General features: G+C 39.3%; 2 long non-coding RNA genes across 3 annotated transcripts in view; both read left to right on the forward strand.

The window, feature by feature from the left end:
- Positions 1–20,629, forward strand: part of LOC135309437 (uncharacterized) — a 30,598-nt gene extending 9,969 nt beyond the window's left edge. The window contains exons 2-3 of the long non-coding RNA XR_010369711.1: positions 18,971–19,056; positions 20,049–20,629. This is a non-coding gene — a long non-coding RNA (uncharacterized LOC135309437). The remainder of the gene's footprint in view (positions 1–18,970; positions 19,057–20,048) is intronic.
- LOC135308807 (uncharacterized) overlaps positions 1–27,985 on the forward strand; it is a 420,716-nt gene that overhangs the window by 260,365 nt on the left and 132,366 nt on the right. The window lies entirely within an intron of this gene.

The following is a 27,985-nucleotide window of genomic DNA, read 5'->3' on the forward strand; positions in this document are numbered from 1 at the left end:
TGTTTCTCTTTTACAATAACTGACCTGTTTGCTTTTGAATATTAACTTTTTCTGTATAAAGAAGAATTAAATCTGGTTGTTTCTGGCAGAAAAACTTCCTTGTGAACATGTTGAAAAAAGACCTTATAAACATTGTTTTCTACAAAACTTTGAAATTGATGTGCGAAGTGCATTAAATTTTGGTAATTGAAGTAACATTCCAGTTTGATTCATAGAACTTAAAGACCATCCAGTTCTGCCCCAGTCCCTGTCAGAAAGAGCTACTTTCCACGAGACCAGATCCCATTCAATCTGACCTTGAACACTTCCAGGAATGGTGCATCCACCACTTCTCTGCTGGCACCTGTTCCAGTGCCTCACCACCCTCACAGTGAAGAGTTTAGTTTTGCATCTAACCCAGACTTAGCTTTCAGTTTTAAGCCACTACCCCATGTCCTATAGATCCACGCCCTTGTAAAAAATCTCTCCACCTCTCTTGCATGCTTGAATCATCATGGTAAGTGTTTTCTGGATTCCTTCTGAATCTGCTCAATACTTGGGAGCAAAAAGAATTTTTTCAACATCAGCTAATTTTGTCAAATTACCCCTGCCCTAAAACTGTAATAGGTTGTTTGTACCACTTGGGTTTCCTTCCATTTGAATAGTGAGTGGGATATTGCCATTTCTGAGGACTCATGTGGTACGTGGTTCCTTTTGTGCACACTAGCTTTGTGTTTGACAGGTGCAGACTCCTCTTATAGAGGATCTTTAATGCCCTGATGAGATCATGTCTCTTTCATTCAGGAAATACAGGAGTAGAGCCAATTCTGACCTGGGCTTTACTTCCATTTGAAACCAACCAGTTTGGTTTTAAATGAGGTTGGAATTTGGCCTGAGTTTTGTATGCTTTGAAGCAGAGGAAAACAAGAAGTGATCTCATCAGATATAAAACCTGTAAAATGCACTCAGACTTTATGAATGCAAACTTTGAAAAAAGTCTGACCTAATTTTAGCAACCTGAGACTTTATGGGCAGTGTCTGAGTACATTAATGAGTGGGCCTTTGTAAGGACCATTGTTTAATATTTTACAGGTGCACTCCAAAAGAATTTCTGGCCCTTGAGATTTGTTTTATGATTAGTTTGGAGATTTGCTGAAAAACTCTGCAACACTGCAGATCAGAACTAACTTTTGTCTCTTCTCAGAGAGACATCAGCCCAAGTGTGGAAAAGTAGAAAGGCCAAATGACAAACTATGCCAACTAGGTCTTGCTTCCACCCTCTCCTCCTCTTAAGTACTGTAAATCACTACTTTCTATTACTGCTCTGTTCCAGGATGTCATGCCACTCCATACTCTTTCTCTAGAGTTGAGAGCCTTTTACCTTGAGCCACCTAGAAGTTACCCACCCTCATCCCCTTGTCCAAAGAGGTGGTTTTTTCTTTTGTGGGTTTTTTTTTTTAATTATCCTTTTTCTTTTTCCACTTCTGCATAAATAGATTGGAAAATTGACAAGTCAAGATATTTCCACCCTGGAAGACCAAGAAAAGCTATGGTCTGATAGAGCTATACACTCCTTTGTCATGATTGTTTATCAAACTTGTAACAAATTAAAATTCTTCTGGATTTAGCTGTTTTTGTTTGGAGTTTTTCCCTTTCTGAATAATTTTGGTTTTTAAAACTGAGATGGTTTAGTGTGGTTTTTGATGTGGTTATGGAAGCAATATAACACTGATAGCAATAGTGCCTAAATGAATCTCTAATGTCAACTACAGTATTACAGAGTTGGGATAAGCCAGCAAAGGAAGCTGTTTCAGTGCAGCTCGCAGCTGGAGCTGATGGCTGAGAAGATGGAAAGCCATTCCCCCTTTGGATCTCAGGCCAGCTAAAGAGCCCTGGCCATGTGCCAGTCCCCATTCCTTCCTCCCTTCCCTGCCAGAGACAGGAGAGCAATAGTAAATACTGCCAGATGTGGAGACATCCTGCTGTGGGGCTGTGTCCAGGACTGGCAAGGACCCTTCTCAAACCACCAACTGCACAGGAACTTGCCAAGCCATTGCAAACATGGTTTGAGTAATCCCACAGCCTCAGTTTAGCTCCTTTGTGGAAGGTGTTTCCACCTACTAGTTTTGAGATTTTAACGTGCTTTTTTTAATGTTTTTTTAATACCTCAGATCTTTAGATTGATGTAGTCTTTACTTCAGCTTAGGAAAAGCATCACACAAAATAACGGTCTTGAGCAGGTTCGATTGCTTCCACCACTGATTTATATTTTTTTCTCCAACATTTGGAGTTTGTCACCATACCCAAAACTGCAAGAGCAAGTTAGAGAAACTTAAGCATCTTCCTCAGAAAACACACCTTTCCCTTTTTCACCTTGTTCCTTGAATGCTGGTTGACAGAAGAAAAGGAAAAGAATCTCTAGTGGAATAGCTCGTGCAGTGGAACAGGGAAGTTTGAGGTGATCACCCTGAGCACTTGGGCTTCCAAGTTTGGGATTTCTCCTTCAGAAATTGTTCTCTTCTCATAATTATAGAATTCAGTCCAGCACAGTAATCCTGACTTTGGTGATAAGTGGCACATCTTGCCTGGAGCACTTAAATTCCTGAGTTGCTGATGCATTTCTCATGTACCTTCCAGACTTTGAGGTAGATGAAAGATAATTATACCATGGGCTGGTAGAGGAATGGGAGTTTTCTTTTTCTTGGTGTCTACTCTGTCTAAAAAAATTGACTGTAAAGCAAAGATTAAGTGTGGCTTCCATTGCCTGGCATTTTATGACCTCATTGGCACAAGAAATGCTCGCAGATATGATAATAATGGCAATTTTTAAAGCCTCCTGAAAGTATAAAAGAAGTAGTTCTTGCCAAGACCTGCCTACTTCTAGCATCTCCAGGATATGGAGATGCAGATAGAGCCATTATTTCTGTGAAGGTAGGGTGTCCTGGGAAGCCCAGTCATCTCCAGATGTAAAAGTCTCCTTTCTGATTAGAAATGTTTGGGTTTTTTTTGGTTTTGGGGTTGTTTTTTTTTTTTTTCTGCCAGGTTGGCACTGTTTCCTTGAGTGTGTGATATCTCTGCCTCTGTTTGCCTGTGATCAGTGTGAGTAATCATTTGAATGATGCATCACATGTACCCAGTTTGTGGAATACTGTTGTTCATTATTACATTAGAGTTCCCTTCTGCAGTTCTGCAAGTGCACTTCAGTAATTGCTGCTTCATATCTTGGGTCCAAGTATTCTCCTGGTCAAGAGAACAGGCATCATTAATAACACTCCCTATGCAACTTTCCAAGGTTCCTGCTCCTGGCAAGCAGCTGGTCTGTGCAGCCTCTGCAGCTGGAGCTTTCAGCCTCCCAGCAAACAGCATTGAGCGTAATTTCAAGATGAGTCTGCACAAGGCAGAGCAATCCAAGTGCCAGATAGTATTGGTATGATTGCAAAAAAGAGGAAGGAATATGGCAAAGCAGCGTGGCTTAGACAGGCAGTCATTTCTCAGAAGTTCTCCAGAAGTTGCTCTGTAGCTGAATGGAATGTTGTGGGATAGAGTTGTGCAGCTGAAGCTCATTGCCTGTTTTTATCAGTAAGTGAGGTGACAAGAGTGTCCTGTGTTAGACGTGGGTGTTCAGGCTGGCCAGCAGCCTGTGAGAGGACAATGCTGGTCCAGGGCAGTTTCTGTTCCAGGCAGTGTTTCATTTTTCTGATACTGAAATGCATCCAGTGAGAAGTGGAGCAGCACAGCTGGCCTGCTGTCTGCAGAAAGCCAAGGAGGATCTCTGTAGATGGGACAGGAGCTAGCAGGCAGCCTGCTGATGAAAAGCTGCTGTTTCATTGGCAATGTGTAGTCCAGTACCTGAGATTGAAACTAATACTTCAGCAATGAAATATTCTCATTTTATCTGATCCGTTATAGGTCTTATGCTATAATAATTCAGGATAGACATTTTTCTTATGATTATTTTTGTATTGATTATAATCTGATTTTTACAGATTTAGCACAGTGGCTGAAACTGTAAGATGAAATAAACCTGACTATAAACCACCAGACTGGTCTTTGTTGTATACATCCTAGCTCTGCCTATAGACAGGCAATAGGCTTAGATATCAGCAAATCTGTTTAATTGTAAATAGTTTGCTAATTTGGGTTTAGGTTTGTAGAAGCAAGAATAATTTTCAGTAGTATTGAGCTGGAATTTAACATTTAGAAGAGCCCTGTCTTTGCCACTTCCTCTTCATTTTGTGTCAGGTGTTTCAGCCTCCTTTGTAGTATGAGCAAGAGATCTACATCATACAAAAATATACTTTCCTGACAGTGCTTTCTGTCTTGAGTTGTCTTTTAGTGATGCCACTAACATGTGCCTATTTATATCTTGCTCTAGGGCAAGGTATGCTTTCTCTGTTCTGAAATGCCTTTTGAAATTTCAGGCATTCTTTGCTCTTTTGCACATCCCTTCACCCTTTATTTTTGCTACCTATTAATTGATGTGCCATTATCTCTTCATTGGTTGGTTTAGTTTCCTGTGCTCATTGTTTCACTAAATATACAGGGACCATTCCAGAGATCTTTGTGGGGACAAACTGCATGCCTATCTTGTGGCTCATCCTTTTTTCATAGGCCTCTGAGTGCTGCAGCTCAGCAACAGTGTAGTTTATACATGTATGCATGGTTAACTTGCTGCAGAACCCCCTCTTCCTCCAGTGGTGCAGCTATGGCCAAACTCATCCTTCCCTGCAAAGACTTCCATGTCCTCCCCTTCCTGCCCTCACAGTGTTTTTATAGATTCTCAAGTTGAATAAGATATAGAAGTAGTTTCGCCCCTTTGCAGAGGGATTATTAATTTGGTTTGGAGTAGGTAGCTCTGACCCACCTGTTACCTCCTAGCATCAATCTTTGAATCCTGGTCAGATGGCAAATTCTCAATGTGACAACTGCTTTTGTTTGAGCTGCTGGGGCAGTTCCTCTTAACTATGCAAAGGCCATACTTTGAAAGAGGAATTTACATGCCTTGACTTATCAGTAGACAAAAGAAATGTGTTTAGAGAGAAGTGGACAGCAAAGAGGAAATACTAATTTTTAGTGGTTTCAGAACTCTTTGGAGTTTTTCTTTACCTACAGTGTCTTTTCTAGAAATTATTCTAAAACTTAGCAGCTCACTGAAACTCAGTTTTTTTTCTACATGCAGAAAAACTAGTTTCTCTTCAGGTTTATTACGCTGAGGTGTGTGTATGTAATTTTCAAGGTTTGGTTTTACTTGCCTTGGTATCAGGCCTAAAAAGAGAGTCTTTATATTAATTTCTGTGGATTTCTGTGATGGAACTGTAATTTTAGGTGGGCTCATTGGGAAAAAAAAATTTGAATGAACCTTCCATGCTACTGTCATCTTTTTGGGGGCAAACAGTAATGCAGCCTTGATTAACTATAATTAATCTCATGTTTAAATCTGAATGCACAAGGGAGGAAAGGTTTGCTCAGATACTTACAGACTCCAGAGGAGTGAAACACTAGCTTAGTTAAAGTGAAATTTTTGAGCCATGTGCTCAAAGGAATTTGTGTGCTAATGCTTACATCTTTTCTATGGGCATTCATAGCCAAGCATGTATGTAGATATGAATGGGCAACATAATTCATGTACTTTTGGTACTAATTCCTGTACTTTATGTACGGGTTCATGTAACTCAAGTTGCTTAAGTTTCTAAAATGTTCAAAACTTACACCTACACAAAGTTAACACATCTCCTTCATGTTCTCAGCAGATTAAATGAGTGTGTGGTGGAAGTGCATATTATTCTCGTTGCATTATCATTTTTATCTATGTAAGTACAGATGCTTTTTGGTGTATAAAAAAGCTAGATACCACTAGATGATGAAAGAGATGATTGTATCTTTGTCCTATCTTAATTTTCCACCAAAACACCTGACAGGCTTTTTATTAGTTAAATCTTGCTTTTCTCTTCAGAGTAATGGCAAGTGCTTTTTGCCCTTTGAGCCAGGAGGTTCTTTGAGTCTATTTCCTTGTCCAAACTCCGCTTCCCTCTGAGGACCTTGGCAGTTTCTCAACTGCTGTTACAATTCTTTCTGCAGCGTGAGGCGGGGATAATGGCATCACTAATCTCACCTTCCTAGCAGAGTGGGAAGAATGAGCAGTTACAGTTTGCAAGCTGCTTTTATGATGACATGCCTTATTGGCTCTAGCCTCATTCTCATTGAAGTCAATGGCCAAAATTATGTACATAGCGTAGTATTCTTCAATATGCATGCATTTGCAGCCCCTCCCAAATTAAGAAACAAAATCCCCGAAGGTGTGAGACTATCAAGGAAACAGAAGCAAAGAAACAATCCCTAAATTGTAGTCAGGAGTGTATAAATTCTAAATATGTTGTATCTATAAAACCTGCTACGTTATTTTTATTAAAGTTTAAAAAAAGGTGACTTGCTTGTCTTCTGAGCTATATAGTTTACTTGAGTGACCTAGGAATTTCTGAGAAGCAATGAAGAATGAATTTAAATGAAGTAATCTATAATGAACCTTTCCATATATGCTTCTGTAGTTGTGTAATTATTTGAAATATTTCATCTGGCCAATAAGCGTGCCACAAGGATGAATCTTAGAATATTCTAGAAGACATTGTATATACTCAGATGATGTTTCTGATAACTGATCTGTAGTCCTTCATCAATAGCCTTTATATATCATCTACAGATAATTGAGCTAGACTGCTGTTCACAAAGCTGAAGACATTGAAAGGAGGAAGGGCTGTATCATTCACTGTCTGGAATCCCATTTCAGTTGTCTACAAGAAATAAAAATGACTTTCCTGTAGCCTTGTACCACGCTTTTGTGTACATTGCCTTGCGTAGATAAGGTTGGATTGTTGTTACATCTGAGTGAGAAGCAACTCTTTTTCTTGAAGCTGCATTTATGCCTGCTAGGAGTGTCAGCAGGACACACTGCTACACCTGGCCTCCATCCTGAGGGCTGGGAGCTTAGCTCACACTGTCACTTGCTGCATGGGACTGTGCACAGACTGCCTGCAGGAGTAGGACTCAAGCCTTTTAATTTCTGCTTTCTGTTAAGCTGTGAGACTGCTGAAATGCATCTAGCAGATTAAATACTCGGCAATATCACATCTTTTCCCACCAGCACAGAAAATTAGTGTTCTCAGTCATTATTGAGCGAGCAAGTAAGTCAACTTTATTCTAACCTCTAGTGAAGTACAATATTGAAGGATTTTGCAATGCAAAAGAATGTTTCCTGCACAGCCTAAAATAAAATTCAAGCATGTTAGTTACAGAAAGAGGCCCCAGTTCTTAAATGGAAGGAAGTGCCTTAAACTGTTGCGTGATCCAGTACATGCATAAGATCCTCTTGGACATTTGCAGCAGCTTTATTTGCCAAGATCTTATCCTCTAGTATAGCAAAACCTTCAGTTTTCAGTAATATTTCATTTTATGATCAAGCTACACAGGATTATTATATTTAGTTTGACAGGTTCTCTTTTTTCTTAAATGTCTGCTCAGGGCTGTGTTCACTTTTACATCAAGTATCATATATGTTTCACAGTAAGAGTATATAGTTACTGATCCTTGACACCTTTGCAAAACACAAGTATATCTATTGGACTATTGCATGTACAATTTTTTCAAGCAAGTTCATCAAGGACTTGCTATGCTTGAATAAAAGGAAGGTTGTGTAGAGGTAGTGGGTAGCTTGGATCTGAATTTAACTTTGGGGAATCGTAAGCAGTTTCTTTGAAATCTCTTTGGTACTGGCTCATGCCTCAGAGTTCAGCACTACTTTTATCTACTTTAGAGGCAATCCAGGTGGGACTGGATCCTGGGTGTTGTTAACTAACAGAGCTTTATCAAAGGAAGTGTGCTGACTTACACTGGAAGAGGCACTAGCTCTCAATATTTTTAGGTCTTGAGCCTATTTGCACAAGTCTCATTTCTTTTATTACCAATGCATCACTTCAAGTTTTTAAAAAAGTTTAAACACGAGCATTGATCTTAGATCTAAGAAATAAAATTGTAGGTCCTTCAAATATTTACATAAGAAAATGAGGTGCATTTGGGGAGTTAAACCAAGGGGTAACCATATATATAAATGTGGTAGGAAAATACATCATCTTAAGATATTTTTCCTGACTGCTGGGGGAAGGAAGTACCACTGACATGTTAGTAAACTCTCTCCTATTAGGGGTGCAAGCCTTGTGCAGGGTTGAGATAAGAAAAAATTGATTAGAATATTATTGCAGGACAAACTGAACTGTTGCAAACCATTCAACCTTTCTACTGCTGTAAGAACAGATTAATTTTCTCAATTAAAATGCCAGACTGTAATATACTCTAAAATATACTGGGAGTATAGGTCAAAAGTAGGGAATATAATGGCTGAACTGCTTCATTACAGCTGACCTGCTGAAGTCTTTGCAATCAGTCTAGTCTCATCAAGAGTTCTATCACTATGAATGTACTTGTTCTGCATTACAGCTTCAAGTTCATTCAACATTACCTGGTCTGTGTTGGATATAATGTAAGCTGAAGCTCAAAGTTGCAGCTGTTCTGATTTGTCTCTGATAACCATCCTGTTTTTTGTTAGTCTCCTCACAGCAGTAGTCAAACTTCCTAAACTTAATTTGGGTACAAAAAGAGGAAAGGCACCAAACTAAGTTTTGTTAGTAACATGACAGATGTGATCAGCTTTGTCTAGCACTTCTTCACTGCAGTTCATGTATTTAAATCCTGTGAACTGGTGGGGTTTTCTCAGGTGTCAGCCTGAGGCATAGCGACCATCTCATTTGCTCCAGAGAGTGTAATATAAGTGCATTGGGATTGATTTCTAGTATGTTGATTTGGGATACAAAAGTGGATGATCTTGTGCTGTTCTAAGTGGGAGACAGGCTTTGTTGTAAGCAACCTTCTTCAATAGACAGAGGATGACATTTCTTCCTGGAAATGTGTTCTAAGAATTCTTTCAGAAGCTTGTGGGGATGAGATTATTTCATCTTGGGTCACAGCTTGTAGCTGATCAGATCTTTGTGTTTTTATGAGCTGGCTTTTAGAAAGGATCAGGTAAATTAATGGGTGAAAAGTGGTTAGCTTCTGCTGGGTGAAGAGAGACTGAGATGATTCTTGTGCAGTAAGGAAAAGTTTTGAGGGTCTTTCATTTCCCGCATGTCACAAGTGTTGGCCTACTTGGTCTACACACCCTGAATTCTCCTGATCCCTGGTTTTCAGCCTTGCATGAAACAAGTTTATTTCTTCTGTCATTGACTAGAACAATCATAACAGTATGTTTTGCATAAATAGAACTGAAGAGTTGAATAATGAGATTGCTTAATAAGCATTTGCTGGTAACTAAAAACTGTTGCTGCATTTGTAGAAGAAAAAAACGATGTTCTGGAGAAGATCCAGAGATGCTCTGTGGCCTGGCCTCCTTCATAGGGACCTCCAGAGTTCCTTGGTTCCTTGGCTATTTCATGCTTGGGAGCTCCAAAACTCTTATATTGATGAAAAGGCAAAGTCTTACCATTAGAAGCTCTCTCTTCACACATTTAGTCCTTGATACTTAAATACTTGGGTTTTTTAACCAAAGGGATGAACTTCTCTACTGAGGTAAACTTAAGTTGTGCTCAGATTTGAGCCAGCTCAAAAACCAAGAGCTTATTTAAACGCCTCCTGAGCAAGCAAGATGGTACCTACAGTCCTGAGGCTGCTTTGGTAGCTTTGTGGTTAGAAGATGACTTCTGCAGGTCAGAAATGGCCACCCTGTTTATAATCTGTATTTTATTGTTTTGCACTGCTGTGCCTGTTCCATAGAAGGAAGCTCAGGTGTGTGAGAGCTGGTGAGGACCAGTGCTCTTGTCCTGGGCTCCTCCTCTTCCATAGCCCTTCCCTCTGTCTTGGGGATAGGCTGGCAAATAAGGGAAGCTTCAAATCCAGTTGTGTGGATTATGCATTTATGGAGTTGTAACAGGATTTTTTGTAGCTGGAAAATGACAGCAAAACTCTCCTCTTCTGAAAAGACTTTGTTAATGGTATTTTATGTGAAGCTGAAGAATGACAACCTTTTCATTTCTTTCATTTCTTCTTGTTAGCACATTACCCTCTGTATTGATCATGTCGTAAGGATGGGAAGATCCTACTGTACTTTTAAAGTGTGGAGGCTAGAAACCCTACACCTTTGTCACTTCTTCCACATTTTTTGTTTATTTTTCTAAATTGAGAATAAAGATGGAGTAAAGACAGTAAATAATTAACTCAATGATGAACCATTTCTATTGGGCTGCCTTTCCAAGCAGAACTGCATCTTACACTTTAATGTATGAGGCTATAAAGGTCTGGTAAATGGTTTTGTTAATTATAATATGCAGCAAATAAGGCTGCACCTTCTGCCAGAAATGGTACCTTATGCTCCTTGATCACTGTTTTCCTTCCTGGACAGTTATATTATTTAAATAAGTGGCACTTGAAAGCAGTTAGGGAGAGCCCATGGTCCAAGAGGTGATTTCTGAATCACCAAAAAGTATAGGTCGTCTAACTTAATATACAGCCTGTGTTCCAGAAATCAGTGCAGTGAGGGAAAGTCTTTTGATTTTTGTGTTGCAGAAAAAATCTCTTGTGGGAAAAAAGTAGCTCAAAGTAGTATTTTGGTGAGTAGTAGTATGTGTTATTTGCTGCTGCTTTTTGCTCTGGATCTGGTGTTATATGAATGTTTAACAGAGCTTTTCTCTTGTAATGATTGCTGAACCAAGGGTGCATTTTGTTTTTTTTTTTTTTTTTTTTGAGAAGTCAGTTCACAACAGGATTAGTGTGTCCCTGTGTGCCTCGCAGCAGGGGAAAGCCAGCACATGCAGATGGCCAGGACTTGATAAAAACAGGGGAGGGAGGGAGGGGTCCCTGAGGCAGGGCCCCTGCTCCCCTGAGCCTGTCCCTGCAGCCCCACGATGTCCTGACTATCCACCAGCCTGCTGGGCTGGTTCTTGCCTGTTCCTGTGCTCTCTGAGCTGGGACCAAAGTGTCAAATAAAGCAGGAGCTGATGCCAAGCCCACAAAAGAACGAGTGTGCTATGCATGTGACAGTTTTTAGCTTTTCATGTTGCTCTGGGCCATGCAACTCCTGGTATAAATTAGGGGGGCCTGGGAAATAGCTTTGACTATTTCTCACTATAACTGCTTATTTTTGTTTCTCATCCTTTCAGCATAATTTTTACTGAAATAGCTTTGTATAAGATATTCTCGCCTCGTCCCAAGGAAATACTGTCAGATTGTTCCAGTCTGAACATGCAAGTTAGGCTGATTGAAAAATTATACACTTCAAATACCAGAGGTGCTGTGAGCTCATCGTTTCCAGATCTCTGTTGCTGGAGATGTGGGGAAAGAACAGATGAACCAGATTAATGTCACTGGCTTTCCATAACTCCCAGAGATTTTCTTGGCAAGTTTCTTTTTCCAGCAATTTTCTCAACCCTCTTCTGTTCTTTAATTCCTAGCTCCTCTTTCCCAAGAAACAGAAGCCCCTTTCTAGCTTTCTGTGCTCCTCTGTGGAACACACCCCTTACCCTGGCAGTGCAAAGATGCTGTGCCATGCCTTTTTTCAGGACTTGATCAGGCTTATGTGGGGTAGGGACTCGTTAGTTAAGGGCTGGTGAATCAGCTGTGGGAGCAGGGATTTCATCTGAATTCCACATTTCAAACTGTGAGAAGTTCAGCCTATGTTCAGCTTTAATTTGTGTGTAGATGTATATGTTACATAAAGTAGCCTGAAGTGTGAGTATTCCCTTATTGCAAGTGCATGAGTATTAGATAGAACTTGTCCTTGAAATCATCTTTGTGGGTGTAGTTTTGGCAGCTTGTTTTCACTTGATCAATTTTTGGTTGTTTGGGGGGGAAAAAAGATATTTTAACACAGATATGACCAATTAATCATTTTCTGTTGGCATTACGTTTCTGCTGATATCAGAATTTGAATGCTTCTTTCTCAGCCTTTGGTTAATGTACCCTGAGTGCCCTTTACTGAGCACCAGTGCTTGCATGTGCCCTTACTTCCCGTAAGTTGTGTGCACCAGTTCACTGCGAAGAGGCACCATGTGTGTCTTTTCTACATTTCATTTGCACACCTTAATGGCACTCAGAAATTTTTACTCTTACCATTGTGTTCTTGGAGCTTTTTTGCCTTCCAGAGTGGTGGCTGCACTTTGCAGATGCTGGCTGGTTTCAGAGATGGGGACAGAAGCAAAATGCTTTTCTGACTTTAGTAATGTGTTATTTGCAAGACCTTGCATGAATTCAGCAAACAGAAAATGTGCTTCCCTTAGCTCATCCCACTTTGTACATTTTGAATATATAGCCAAGTAATACATATTTTTGTATATGTATTTGTATATATATTATACAAGTAATACATATTAGCCAATAAATACATATTTTTGGTGAAACCCTGTTCAGTGGTAGAGATGTGATTTTATCTGCTACCCAGCGGATTCTGCAAATAGAAGCTCTTTCTTCCTGTGTCGTTAAGGGCCCTAATCTCCCTCCATCTCTGACCAAATAGATAAGAGGTCAAAACAGAAATATTTGTGACTGTCTTTCCTGCTTTTTGATAAGACACATATGATGAAGTTGCTGGTGCATAGATATGAAGAGGAACATGTGAGTTAAAATACATACCCACATAGTCTTAATTCTGTGTCCTGGAAATGCCTCAGCACCCTTGCAATACATAGATTTCTCACTTTATTTTTAACTCTGCTGCATGAAAATTATCTTCCCTCTCAGCAAAGTCTTTTGTCCCATCACAAGAAGGAAGGCCATGCCCGCTTAATTCTGCAATTGTTGATGTCCTTTGCATGTCTATCTCTCTCATGTTCCTTGCCACAAATTGTGATGCTTTTCTAGCTGTCATTAATCCCAGAAATTGTGTCTGTCTGCCAGCTGACTACTAACAGTCCCTCTGGCAAAAACCTTTCCTTAGCTGTGACACATGTAGTCTACATAACACTGTCCTGAAATAAGTTGCTTTTGTTTCTATGCAAGACTTAAAAGTTTTGCTTTTAATCATACGTGGAGGGTCCCCTTCCTTGTCTTCACCCCATGAGATTGCTATTTCTCTGATGTTTTTTCACAGCACTGCAAAGCTGCTTTATGTAATCTCCCTGCTGCTCTACACCTACATCCCTCCCAGTGAATGCAGCTGACCTGTTTGTGGATAATACCTTTTGGCTACTTCAGCTTCAGGGCTGGCTGTGAGAGGGCCTGCTGTGTGTATCTTTGCCCTGGCTTCATACTTTTGGTCTGAGTTCCTCCTCATTTGTGTCATCTGCAAGGCTGGTTCACAAATTTTCTGGTTTTGCTCTATATTCTAGACAAACTAGCATAATAAGAATGCTGAAATGAAGTTAAGGTGAAGAGTCAACCTGGCAGCTCCTGGAGTATGGCTGACAGGCTGCAATAATATTACACTGCCGATGTAATACATCCATAACAACCTTGGAAAAGCTTCCCAAAGTCCCCAAAGGGGACTGAGAGGGAAGAGAATCCTATTGAAAAAATATAAGCAAAACAATCTAGCCTTACTGCAAAAAAAAAAAAGTTCTACTACCATCAATAACTTTGTCAATAAATCTATCTTATAAATAAAAAATCATCAGTTTTTCAGTGTTTCTAATAGAAATGGATGCTGTGGAAAATATTAACATTTATTGCCCTCTTTGAAAACATTGCTGTAGACATTCAGGCAGAAAGTGTAAATAGTAATTCCTCCATTGCTGCACTCTTCCTGAGCTATCTGGTTTGTCTCCTTGAAAAAAGTTTTACTATTATTTTTGAGTATTCTCTTCCCTCATTCATCCTTAGTTATATTTCCTGGAGTTTTGTCTCACAATGGTTACCCCATAACATTGTACATAGTTTTGTTTCTTTGATATGCAAGTTTGACAGCAAGTGTTCAATAGCAAAAATCATTAGCTAGGTACATCTGGGTAAGCAGAATTCAAGAGATAGCTATTTAGTGTATAAGTCACTGACTCAACTTTTCAGATTACCTTCCTCCTTTAAATGCCAGGAGTTGCCTGAAATGCTGTGGGTGGTTCTTTTGCTTCTGTTTTCAGACAGCTCATATTTGATCATTTCCTAATCTACTGCTCTTCTCACCTTGGACTGAATCCAAACTATTTTTTACTTTGATAAGTAAGCCTATCAAAAAGTCTGACTCAGACAGTGGTACATTAAGCCACCACACATCTTTGAATTTATTTATTGCATAGATTTAGCACTGTCCCACAATAATGCATTCTACAAGCTAAAATTTAAAAGTTTATCAGAGGTGGAGGGCACACAAAATAATAGAAGTTCTAGAACAATATAGATTCTGAATTCCATGAAGATAAAAGAGCTACAATGTGCATGCAGAATGGTGTAAAAACTTCATGGACCTTAAATAACACAGTACAGTGAAGGAGTGTTGCTGTGCTGTAGTAACATGTGCTCATGATTTGAGGAGATCTGTCCCAAAGTGTGTCACTGTTGTAACCACTCACTGTTCAGAGTGGTGGGGTGGATTAAAACATGTGTTGTTACATAGAGCACTGTGATGCCACTGTGGCAATAGATCAGGAGAAAAACTTTGTCTGTTCTGGGCAACTTTAATTCCTCATGGTAAAAAGCCCTGTGAGGCTAACCTGTCCAGGTGTCCCTCCTGTGGATTGCTGTTGGTGACAGGATCCCCCAGGACACCACTGTAACTTGCTGGGCACTGCTGTCATCTGCAGGCAGTGCTGGCTCAGACTGAGCAGGCACAGAGCCTGTCCAGGTTGTGACAAGCTGTTTGAGCTGTGACAACCAGCTAGAGCTGGATGGTGTGAAAATGACCTGTGCAGTCATCCTTGGAAACAAAGGATGGTTTTCTTTTCCAGTAAGTGCAAGCCATGTGAGTTAAATGGAGAGACTGAAATACCCTTAAAATCCCAGAACATGATGGAATCATGGTTAGTATTTCAGAAATACACATCTTATTAGTTCATATGAACTCAGACACTGTAATCATTCAATGTGATAGGGGAAGCTGGGGGCTTTCCACTGGATTTATTACTATCAACTACTTATGGAAGGGTTCAAAAATCTGTCTCAGTGTTTAAATGTTGAATGCATAACTGAGGACAGACACCTAACAATTCATAGCTGGGGTATAATCAGCCTTGCAAGTCATAAAACAGAATCCTTCCTTTTAAAGTGGTGGTTATGTCTAGATCAAAGGTAGAGAATTATGCCGTATGCTCAGCTTGAGAAAGTGCCATTCAAGAGGTTAACACAAAATTGGAAGCACAATACTTATGTTTAGTGTTATCTACTATCTTCTTATGTAGAAGCATTAGTGAGTGTTTACAGCCAGCCATGCCAAAATTCACTGAGCTCAGAAGAAAGAATAAAGGAAACCTTAAACTGTGGGGTTTGTATTTTAAAGTGATGACCTAGAAGCAGCATCATGTTAACTCTGTGTTTCTGATCTCTGGGTATTGGTGGCTTTGCTGGCTTTCACAGAATTTTGAACAATAATGTTATGTACATGTGTCAGCCCAGCAAACCTGACCCAGGAATCAATAAGTATGTACTGGGTTTTGTGGCCCTGGTGTCAAGGGTGAAAGTAGTGACTGGGTTTGGACAAAGGCCAGCTGCTCTGCATCATCTTCAGATCTTTGCCTGTTCTGTGTGGTTCCCAAGACCACAGAATTAAAAGGTGTGTAAATGTGATATGACTTCTTCATGTGCTTTTAATCCACATTTATGGAGATCTTTTTTGAAGTCAGAACTAACCAGCTTGAATTTCAAGTTTCTTGGGGAGTTTGAAAGAGAGGTAAATAGAACTGTTTTACTCTTTCTGGAACAATTTTGGCTGTTGTTGAGATTTGGAGATGATGGAATGTGGCTTTGCTCTTTAAACAGTCACTCTTCAGAGTACAAGTACATCAGCTGGAATTCCTTCTCTCCAGTCCTTTGATTGTCTGTAGTCATCTGTACTTCAAGATTTATGGTGCCTTCTGTAATGAGAGAAATTTTATATAATATATGCTGCCTTTGTACTTTATACACTAGAGCCTAATCCAGCTCCTAGTCCTTTGAAAAATGCCTTCATGTCTGCCTGCCTTTTTCAGATCTTGGGCTTTCAATGTGTAAAGACCAATATTTTTAATAGTCTTGGCCTATGTTCTTTCCTGATGAAGAACTGGTAACCTTAAAAGTTGATTGTGAACCAGACCCAGTCAGAAGACCTGGTGGGCTGAGTGCATAAATATGTATGTACACAAACAGGCTTTTAATGATGGTATGGGAACTATCTAGTCAATCTATTGATACAGTAATGAGTGTAAGAACTGCATGAATAATAGCTTCTAAGTTTGGTATTAGGGCTGGTTAGTGCTATCTTGTGTGATGAATCGTTATTATGAAGTCTAATCATTACAAGCTACAGCAGTGTCTCAGGCAACTTGGCATAATTACCCTGTGTTTCTCCAAGAAAACAGAAAGCCTTCTTTTGTCTGGCAATTGCTGAGTAATTGCTGAACAGTTGTGTTTGTGATATGAAATAGAAATGATACTGTAATATTTGGTCTTTTGTCTAACTGCCATCCCCAGTTATCTGGTTTTTGCTTTTGTTATGGTTTTGGTTTGGATTGTTTGCTTTTGAGGGTTTTCAAAAATTTGTTTGGTTTTGTTGGTTATTTGGTTTGCCTTTCCAGTTCACACAAAAAAATGCATCTCCTCTTATTGGTGTTTTATTGATAGAACACACTGTTCTGATACTGCTGAGTTTGCTGCCTTTTGTTTAGCAGTTAAGACCCTAGACTTGAGAGAAAAAGTCCTCTCCCCTGAGATTTGGTGAATAGTGAGCAGTTAGAGTAGATTCAGATGACTGAGACTTGTGCCATGAAATTCACACTTTGTGCTGTGCTTCAAAATTGAAACTTCCACGAACTTCTGAAAGTCTTCATCGCTACATGTGCTATCTAGGTGGCTGTTCTTGCTGAGTATCTGATGCAGTCGTTGTGTATTTTTGGGTTTTCTTTTGGGTGTTTGGGGGAAAGAGCCCATTGTTATTGTATTATGAATTGACATTGCGAGAGTAATCCTAGCTTTATAGGAACTTTGGAAGTAGATAAGTCTTCCCAGATCTCAGTATCTTCTCAAATATAATTCTTGTTCCTCTTCAGTTTCAGGAACATTGGTGTTTTTTCACTGAACAAAGTCCCAGTCTTCTGTCTATAACTCAGTTTATAAACTTAGGGGAGTAAAACACTGCTACAGAGTAGCAAAGAAGTTGCATTTGTCATTTAACTTTTAAGCAGACCCTGCATTTCATACCTAGGTAGTGTTTTACGTAAAATGTAACATATGGATTTATGTGTAAATTGGGTAGAAAAGCAATAGGAAGGACAAGACATCCAGTTAATGCATAGGAGTATTTGCCTGTGGAGTGTCAAGTATGTGTTCTATGGGTGGGTTATGAGAGACTGAATGGAAGAAGAAAGGCCTTTGCAGGCATTCCACTTGAGCCACTGTCTGGTCAGATAAATGCCTCTGAAAACATGATGGGAAACATCTTTCCCTGAGACAGACTATTGCCTAGACTTCAAGGGATTTTGTTCCACTTAACCTCTAATTTGGGAGTGCCATATGGCATGCTGTTTTAAAAGCTGATGATTCCTGTTAGATGCAGAAGATTTTGGAAAATGATTTTCACTAAGTGAGCAAGAGATGGAGCACTCTGTATTCCTCATACATCCAGCACTATTAAAGAAACATATTGGGGCAGACAATAAACATTGCTTAAATACTGTTTAGTGCTTCTTGCAATACCTTAATACCACCATCTGGTGAGCTGAAATCATGTTACAGCTTATTTGTAGGTTCTTTTATAAAATTTAATGGGCTTGTCTGACAAGGTTTTGACCGGGGAGCTGAACCTCCTAAAATGGGATTGTGGTGTGAGTGCTGAAATACTGCATGTTTGGCTTGCTTTGTTCCCTGATGCTAGCTGGGTGCACTAGAAGAGCACTGGGAATTCTCATCTCATGGGTAGGATTTTTTGTGCCCTGCTCAGCCTGTTTCAGGCTGCTGAGCCAGTGGAAGAAAAAACTGCAGCTCCTGTTGCATTCTAAAAAACTTGTTGCTGAGTGACTTGTAGCAGGTGTTTTTTTTTTTTTTTGGATCTGACTGATTACACTTAGTTGTCTTGGGATGCTTATCTGATCTCAGCTTTTAGGTCTTCTGAATTTTATGTCATGAATCCGAGCCCCGTATTTTTAAGTGCGTACTAAATGCATCAAGTTGATCAATGTCGTCATAATGTGAACTTATTTAATGAATGTTCTTTGTGCTTGCTTCTAATTCCATCAGGTAGTGATAAAAATCCCCTTTTTAATTTTTTCTTCATCAGTTATTGATGAATAGGTTCTTAAACTGTGAAACAGCTCTCCCAGACTGTCCTTCTGATTCTGTTCCAGCTTAAACATATTTTTGGTTTGGAATAAAACATGATAATCCAACATTTTTGAAAAGAAAATGGACCTGACCTGAGCCTGGCATTAGCTGCTGTTGCTCCTGTTGCTTTGAATTGCATCCAATTTGAAATGAAAGTGCTACAGAAGACACTGGCAAGTGCAGAAAAATATATTGAAACAGTTAAATGTTATGCTCAGTTTTTCTTAATTGTAATACTTTAAAATACCATAATATGAAGTCCCAGACTAATGATTAATTGTTCATCATTATCAAATAGCCCAGTGGAAAGAAAGGTTTCTTTTTCACTGACAGAATAAAAGGAAGGAAAACAGCTGTCTTGGTTTTTATCCTGTGGGGAAGATTGTCATTATTATGACTCAATTTAGACAATTTGTTATTAACAAAGACAAGTTTAAGAGCAAGGACAAATGTTGATAGCCCCAGCCTGCGTGTTCACACTCTATTATAGTGTAATTTCTTTGATAATAATTTCTCCTAGGAACAGGAGTGACCATGTCCTTTTAGCAAGAAATCCTTTGCAGCTGAAAGGAAAAGGCAATGTATCCTCCTGTGCTGTGACCTAAGGTAAAAGATAAGATCAGTCTAAAACAACTACTCTTTAAAGGGTATTTATTCCCTTATATACCCTGGGAGAAAAAAGTACAGTAGAGGAAAGGAAAATTACTTTTTTACTCTTGACTGAATCATCTCTTTTCAGTGTTTGTAAAATGCAGTGTGATCATTTCATATTAAAAAGAAATTAATTTTTCTGTTAGGCATTGTGGGACGCATTAACAGTGTGCTGAAACGGCATTTAGATTTGTCCAGCAAGGGTTACTTTTTAAACCTGCTTGTTCACAAGTCAACCAAAATAATGATAAATAAATTATCCCATTTATGGAACAGTTGGATATTATGGACATCTTATTCCATGGAGATAGGCTTTCCAATTTGTTTTTCTAATAATTCTAGGAGTTCTATAGGATGGAAGGACTCTAAATTAGGTTTAAGAAATGGTCCAGTGGCAATATATAATAGCATGGATCCCTGTGTAGCTATTCTTACTATCTAAAACATCTTTTTTCTTTGACATTTTTCAAATTAATGTTCTTTGAAACTTATTTTCTTGCTTTTACTAAGTGGTTGAACAGAAATTGTAATTGTCAGGATAACCACACTGTTTTTTTTTTATTTTGTATTTTATGTATAAATGGTTTAATGTTTTACTCCTTCCTAAATAATCTTATCACTTCCAAGCATTGATTCAAGCTTCAGTGCATTGTGCTTGGACCAGTTGCCTCGGTTTTCATCATTTTTTTCTCACTCTTTTCAAGTGGGAATTGCTCAGCTGTCTGTTTTGTAGCACTACAATATGTTTTACTAAAAGAAGGTTGTGTCCCTCCCAGCCTAGGGACAAAGTGTTCTCTGATACTTGTTCTTCAGTGATATTGAGCAGCACTTGTGTGCTAAATGTAGCCTGGGAGAAGTAACCTGACCATAGTGCAATATCTTACACTGCCATGAACAATGCTTCCCCATCTCCAGGCAATGCTTTTAACTGAGTGCCACTGTTGCAGTGGGAAGCAGGATCCTGTCATGGTGGAGAATCTGGAGAAGTGTTTGCCCAGCATCAGCTGGAAGCTGAGAGAGACTCCATGTGCCTAAAATGTCTTGAGGAAGGATGTGAGATGTAAATTCCCAAGTGTGGTTACTAGAGGAAAAGGAAGCAAATGTAATGTGGTTGAATTTAACTTGGTCACAACGGCCGAAGACTTCATCTCTTACTATGTTGGAGTGAAAGCCAGAGGTGGTGGAGGTAATTTCAGTGGCATGTGGTACTTTGCCATTTGCAGGTGGAAGTGTTTGTGTGGAAAGAGGATCATCTCAGACCTTAGTGACACAAATATAAATAATATCATTCCTGCTCAAGTATAGTAGTATGCAAAAGAACACCCTATGTGACTGTTACTTAAGCAACAAACAACAAAAATGTAGAAAGAGCTTTTGCTTTTGCCATAAATTGTGTGCTAAAGGCAGTTTGTGTTACCAGGTTAGAAGTGCTCTGATTGTATGGTGCTGCCTGATGTGTCAGCTGGTGCTTGATGTGTTCTTGACATCAACAGCTAAATGGGACCAAGAACTCCTAAGTATAGCTTAATGTGCCCTCTTGCTAGGCCATTTCCACCCAGATGTCTGTAGGACACACACCTGAAGGAGGAACTTGGCTTTGGGAGCAACACCTCTAGGAAGAGGACCAGCAACAGCAGGATAAGCCACAGCAAGAGGAGCTGCACCCCCCATCAGTGCCTGGGACATGGGAATGGTGCCGGCAGCTCCTCAGCAAGGCTGATCTGCTAAGTGTGTGTGTGCCTGTGACTGCGCAGAGGGAAGAGGGAGCTTTGTCTGAGGGATGGCCAATTAGCTGCCCCAATTCCCCATTCTGGTGTGTTAAGCAGTGTAGCTTGCTCTGGACTTCGTAGTTTCTTCATCCTTGCAAAAATAAAGCATCTTCTGCCCCTCTCCTCCCCTTGCAGATGCTTTCTGCTGATCATGTGGAACAAATGCTTCTTCCCCAGATGTTTTTGCTTTCCCTTGGTTGTATTGACTTGAGAAAGACATTGCACTGTTGTTCTGCTCATGTCTCTGCTGTGCCTTATCCAAACCTGCTATTGACATCTGCTCTTGTATAGTGTCTTGTATAGTGAGAACAAGGATAATGGGCTAAGAAAGTGATCTTGCAGTAAGTTCTACTCCTGCTTCCAATGGGGACAAGATTTTCTTCACTGTCCCTGTGTATTTTATTTCACATGATTATTGATATTGCCTTCCAATATTTATCATGTTTGGTAAAGTAATTAGGCAGTGACAGAGGAGCTTATTCAGTGCATGTTTTTGTGGTGAATTGATACCCTTATGTATAAAGAACAATTTTACAGATAAAGTTAGACAACCAAGTTCACCATTATGTAGAAAATCACAGCTGCTGGAACAAGGATTCCCTCTCCTTTTTAAATTAAAAAAAAATTACATGGCATTTTATATCTTCTGTTGTAACACAGGGATTAAAAATATTAAGGACTCTTGTGCTTGTTTGAATACCCAGAACCTGAAAGAGCACTGCTGATTACATTAACTATGTGTTCAAATCTGAATTATATACAACAATATCAGGTAGGTATATAACACAAAGTTGTGCATTCAATCCATTTGACTATCACTTTGATAGTGCTAATGATAAATTTCAGGTTCCTTCTATATAATGAACGATAAAGTATCCTGTTTTTAAAAGGTAAAATGAACCCTTCAAACAGCAGTGTTCATACATATATTTTTTTCAGTCTTGAGAAAGCTTGTTGAATAGTCAATAGAACAATTGTGCATTTAATTGCTAATCTGTTTTATGTTTTATTAAATCCTGAGTGTTGTTTTCCTAATTCACTTACATGGTAATGGGTAATCAAGTAATGATCAGTGGCTCATAATTTAAAAATAGTTTAATTGTGTGGAACCTTGAAAGCCAAACAGTACCTGACATCTGAATGGGCAATTATGAGCACACATGACTTTTCCCCAAGAAACAGTAGTTGTTTGTTTGGTAACTGGTGTTTAACTTACCATACCAGATGATTTCTTTCCAGTCTGTTCTTCTGTAAGCTGACTTCTGGACTTCTGTAAGCTGACTTCTGGACTGAAAACTCTTGGGCTTGAATTTTTTTTCCATGATGTGTTCCCATGGGTGTAAAGCTTAGTACTGGAATATAGCCCACTTTAATCCAAAGGTGGTGAGAGGGAAAGGCACCCAGGATGGTTTTTATTGTTCAGAAAAAGAAATGCCAAGTCTATCAGGCATGGCCAAGCTCTAGACATTGTTCATGGCAGAGTATGAAGTGCCATCTAGTAAGGGCCTGAAGAACTATGGCTTGGATCTCAAACCCTGCTAAGGAGAGAGGGGAGGGTGAGAAGCCAGTGAGCAGCTGATGTGTACCAAAAAGCAACTGCAATGAAACAGTTACTGAAGGCATGAACCTCCAGTGCTGTGCTGGTTGCAGGTTAGGTGACCCAGGTGTGTGTGCCTGTGCTGGTGTCCCCTGGGCATGCTTGCTCACCTGTGCTTAGGTGCCTGTCTTGGTGTAGCTGAATATCCAGTGATACAAAGAACAGGCTCTGCATTAGCAAAGACAACTGGTTAGCTTGCAAAGAGAATTGGGAGAGAATTTTTTCACTCAAAACTAGATTTTTATCATGGACAAACTTCCTTTCCCACTCCTAACAGTAAGGCTTTAAATCAGCAGCCTACAACCTGTTAGCTCAGAAAAAGACAAATTGGGAGTCTGCTTCTAAAAACTGACAGTGTCAACTGAGGTGTTATTTTATAGTTTACCAATTCCTCATGTAGATATTTGCATGAAACAGTAAAGGAAACAATGCATGAGTGCAAGTCAAAGCACAAATTTCATTTCTGGTCAGACTTGTAGTTTTGTTTTACAGAAGATAGTAGCTCATTTACATAGTGAAGCATTAGAGCCTTCACCTTATGTACAAAAATTTCAGTTTGCTTTACAAAAATGTCTATTATTTAACAGCAGCATTGAAATTGTTCACCAAACACAAAGCCCTCAGGGACAGCTGAGCACACTAGAGGTGTGGGCTGACAAACTGCAGCAGCTTGCAAAGGCTTATAATGAAAAGCTAGCCACTGGGTGGTTGAGAGCTGAATTTGTTATCACTATATTTAAACAAGGAAAAAGAAAATATATGGCAAAATTCTTGTTTTCTTCCACCTGTGTTTAAATCTCAGAGAAGGGCTTCAGACAATATTTAGGGAGTATGAATTTGTAAGTAGGATGGCAATAGGTGCTTCTAGAAGTTTTCTTACTTTTGAAACTATCAGCTTATAAGATGCTTCTGCTTTCTTCTTGGTTCAGTAGGAGAAAATAGACTTATTTTAAAGATCCTCCTCTAGTAAAAAAAACCCCAGTGTTCTTATTGTGATAATTCAAGGGACACAGAAGAAATCAGAAAATTACTCATTATGACAGGAATAAGCTGGAGATGTTTCCTATTTCCCTAAGTATTTGTGGCTCCATCTTTTAAATATGAGGATTATAACGCTGATGCATTACAATGTATTTTGGAAAAAAGTAAAACCCCTACAAATGCAGAAGAAATTATTGCAGTTCAAAATTTGAAAATCTTAAGAAAGAATCAAAACATGCCAGTGGCATTAGCAAATTCTCAGAGTGATCTGACTTCCTTCCATGGTTCAGGACCTTATTATAGAAGATGGCAAAACATATTTAACATTAATTCAATTGCACACTGTAAAACTCAGTCCTTATTTATGTATGACCAAGTAACTATGTTCCTCCTAGATAAAGTATTAAATAATACTATACTTCACAATTAAATAATCACTATTGAGAAACAGCAGGTGCAATGAAATAGAGAAAAATGGAAAAATGAGCTATGTAAGCTGACAGCCACTGATTAATGTATACAATATTTAGAAACAAATACAACAAATTAGGTGTCAATGAACATTAATCAGTTTTGGTGTTGAATTGGGGGTAACCCCAAAAATGTAAATTTGACATAAATGTGTGTTTAGGATATACTGAAAATTAGGAACATGTGCTCTAAAATTTTTAAATGAGCCAGGTATTTTTAGGTGGGCTACAAACAACAGGATTAAAAGCCCACAGGGTGAATCTAAGCACCTAAAGGGTTGCTTTTCTTTCAGCTGGTTCTGGGCCCGAATGCATTCTTCACTGAAATGCATTTGCTTTGTGTGCAGAAGAAATGACTGACTTTGCCTCTCAGAAGGTTTTATTGCTGATGATCCTTTGATTCAGCAACACTGTTCCCTTCAGGGCATATTTTTGACTCAAGTCTTGGCTTCAAAATAGTTGCAGGTAGACAGCACACCTTTATCCTATGGGATGAGGCAGGATTTTTAGGTGAGCTGGCAAAGCATTTATTAAAGGAATGAGTCATAAACATTCTTCTTATGTGCATCTCTCAACTGACTGGACTCTGGTTGTCCCACCAGGTGCAGGAGCACTGGGAAGGTGTAGGGCAGCTCAGGGGGGCATTTGCAGTTTTGTGTGGTCCTGGGGCTGCCTGGGCGTGGGTGGCTACTCAGGTGTGAGGAGGAGAGAAAACAGTTATGAATATGGCAAGTTACAAATTGTGTTTTTACAGGACAATTTTTGCTAAACAGTCACTAAACTCAGAGCATAACTTACATGAGAATTTTGGTTTTCCCTGAAGATTTTTTTATTAGTGCTCTAAATAAAAGTGGAGTGCAAGTCCTGAAAAAGTGGAGGTGATTCCATAATTGAGTTATTGATTTGGGTAGGAAGGTAGAAGATGATGGAAATTGTTTAAATACCATTGTCTTACTGCTTGTTACATGCTCACTGTTCTGAGGATTCAATTCCCTGCTTTGTTGTTTTCTTGTAACTAAAATACAAATACTGTTATATTGTAATACAAGTACATAATGCTGTTCAGACCAAAAATGAATGGCAGACAAATTGCATTATTGCTTCTACATGTCCACTGTGGCTTGGTGTTTGCTGAAGATTAGAGTCTATGAGCAAAGGAAGAATCCTGTTAGAAAAATACCATGGAAGACTTTAGTTTGTTTGTGGCACCTGCAAGCTGCCCTGCCCACATCTTGCTTTTAAAGATTTTGAACTGTTTATTTTAATGATGTTGCCTGTGCTGCTTTCAGTCTTGCAAGCTGTGTGAGCTTAGGGAAAAGAAATTAAAAGTTCTGTATTTGAACTGACATTGTGGCTTAGGTTTTTGTTTTATTTTAACCTACACCTTCAAATGTAGGAAATACCAGAAGCCTTGCAGTGTAATGTGCATAGCTGAGCTTTTGAGGTCTGGATTGCATCAGGAAGGAGAGGAAAATATTTTAAGGTACAAAAGAATAAGGTTAAAACAAGGTTTAATAATCCCAGCACTTTGCATCACTGGAAACAATAAATACTGCAGAGATAATTGTGCAGTTCTGTGATCAAAGATGGAAGAAAAAATGCAAATATGTCCTGAACCATTAAGATGTTAAAGCAATGTTTTCAGCATCACTGTAGCTTCAATTGTATTGAACTGTGAAGTTGAGTACCACAGAAGTAAATGCCAAGTGTGACAAAATAAAATGAGAGGGAGAAATTAATGCCAAATGGTATCATCCAAAGCTATTAAACAAGAATCAGACACAGCTACAGCATTCACTGTGTCTAATTCACTTGCATGCACTAGTTCTGAAAAGGAATTTAACTGCATTTCTTCTATCGTGGATAGCACAAAGGGTAATGCATGAAATAATTGCAGTAATTGCCCCTGGGTTTGGAAGTTGTATGTGAAAAGCAGGAATTCCTACCTTGTTTTTGGTGGGTTTTTTTGTTTGTTTGGTTTATTTTAACAGTGAGAATAAAATCCCAACTTTTTTTTTTAACTGATGTCTGTGACATAATTCTTATTGATTACTATTTCAGAGTATTGAAAATATTATGACTCATGGTCCACTAAGTGTGAGGCCTGTTGTGCTGTCAATATGGAATAAGACACAGGTGCTGTCCTCAGAGAAACTGCCATCCAAAACCAGTATAAAACAGGTGGCTCATTGAAGCAATTTCATCCAAGTGATATCTCTGTACGGAGAAGTGGTGGGGTTCCAGAATCTCAGAAGGTAGAGGGAGAAAGAGAAAACAAGTTACCCCAACCCTTCACTACAAAACTTGGACATAAATGGATCAGCAGCTGATGGTGAATTAGCATTATCTGGTTGGGTCTGTTCTGAGCTGTGCCTGCTCTCTCTCCCTCACAGCCACATGGAAAACCAAATGGGAAAGTTGGCTCTGGGGTCCAGGGTCCTCTTTGGCCAAGCACCATCTTTTGTAGAGCACATTCAGGGAGTCAGTCATAAATTTGTGTATGTACCACTTGCTGAGATGGGTGTGAGAGCTGCTTTTGTCACAAAAATCACTCCCTGTGCTGCCACAGTGTCTCGTGGTACCCGTGGTACAGCTGCTTGGGAGAGCCGGGGCATGCTGTGCTGCCAGCAGCAGGAGCCTGGAGGAGCATTGCTGGAGCCACTCTTACCTGGACTTTGGCTCTGGAGCTGCAGGAGGAATATTGTTCATGACCCAGTTTTCCCTAACTCTTCTTTTTGAGCTGTTCCTTCCATTTCTTGTAGCTTTTGACAGTCAGGAGCCCTCTTGCACTGCCTTGGAGCATTCATGACATGCAGCATTGAAGGATTAGAAAGACTTGTCACTGTTGGATGGAGTGGACTAGGATTCCATAGGTTTTCTGCATGTCTTGCAGCTGAAGCCCAGAGAATCAAGGCTCATGTGTCTGCTCTGTGTGTCATAAAACATTTCTGGTGACATGAGATTGCTGAGCACAAAAGAGAAATTACAAATATTGTAAATGAAATGTGAAGCTTTCTCTGCTTGATCCTTGCCAGAAGGGGACAGATCTCATCTTTTTCACGTGCTGTGCTGGAGAGCAGGCTGCAAGGCCACTCAGCAGCAGGAGCTTTGCACCTCAAACCTGGAACAGGCTAGATGCCTGATCACTGAAATTGCAAAAAGACACATACTTTTATCCATTGCATTTTAAAATAAGGGTCAAGCCTGCTGCTTAAAACATCTTCCAGCATCTGGTTTCTATTCATTTATAAGCCCTATGGAAGTGCTTTATTTTAAAATGGTGTTTGCTGCTTTTTGTTGGTATTTAATGTGAGAAATTAGATATGTATCTTAGGCACAGAATTATTTTCCTGTGGCTTTATAACTTTAAATCCCAGTATCCTGTAGTATCTAAAGCATTGTCACTTTGTGGAACAGAAGACACTACTCATTTTGCACAAGTGACAAACCATATTCTCAGTAAGTCTTTACTCTTCATATTTGTGCTGTAGTTTCATTCTAATCTAAAAGGACACTTGTTTTTAGGGTGTGTAGTTAGTTGCAAAAAGCTGCTAAATGGTATTAAGATCTCATTTGCTGAGCTGCTGTTTTTAAATAGCATTTTACTCTACGTGTAAGTCATGCTTTTTCTGCGTCTTATGGTCCACAGCCCTTGAGTTTTTTCAGGCACTTCCAGATGTTCAAGATGTGAATGGCACTCAAGTAATGAAATAATGATTTCCATGCTTCGTGTTGCTCATGGGTACATTAATACTGTCATGTTAGTAACACACAAGTTAGCAAGCCTTGAAACTATCCCTCAGAATCTCACAAAGATTCTGTAAGAAACAGGGTAGTTGAACTTTGCATTTAACAGTTACTGCTGCCTTTTTCTTTTTAATAAATAGAAGTCATAACTTAAAACTAGCTAAAGAGAAGATCATTCTTCTGGGTGAAACTTTTTTCACAATTTTTAGCAATCCTATGCTAAAAGGGAAAAGAATAAACAAAATCTAATTGAACAACAAATATAGTTGCAGATTTGTAGTGTTCATATGCATGGCCTCTCTAACCTGGCCTCTGGAGGT

This window comes from Passer domesticus, chromosome 10 (genome assembly GCF_036417665.1).
Source record: "Passer domesticus isolate bPasDom1 chromosome 10, bPasDom1.hap1, whole genome shotgun sequence".
Lineage (NCBI taxonomy): Eukaryota > Metazoa > Chordata > Aves > Passeriformes > Passeridae > Passer > Passer domesticus.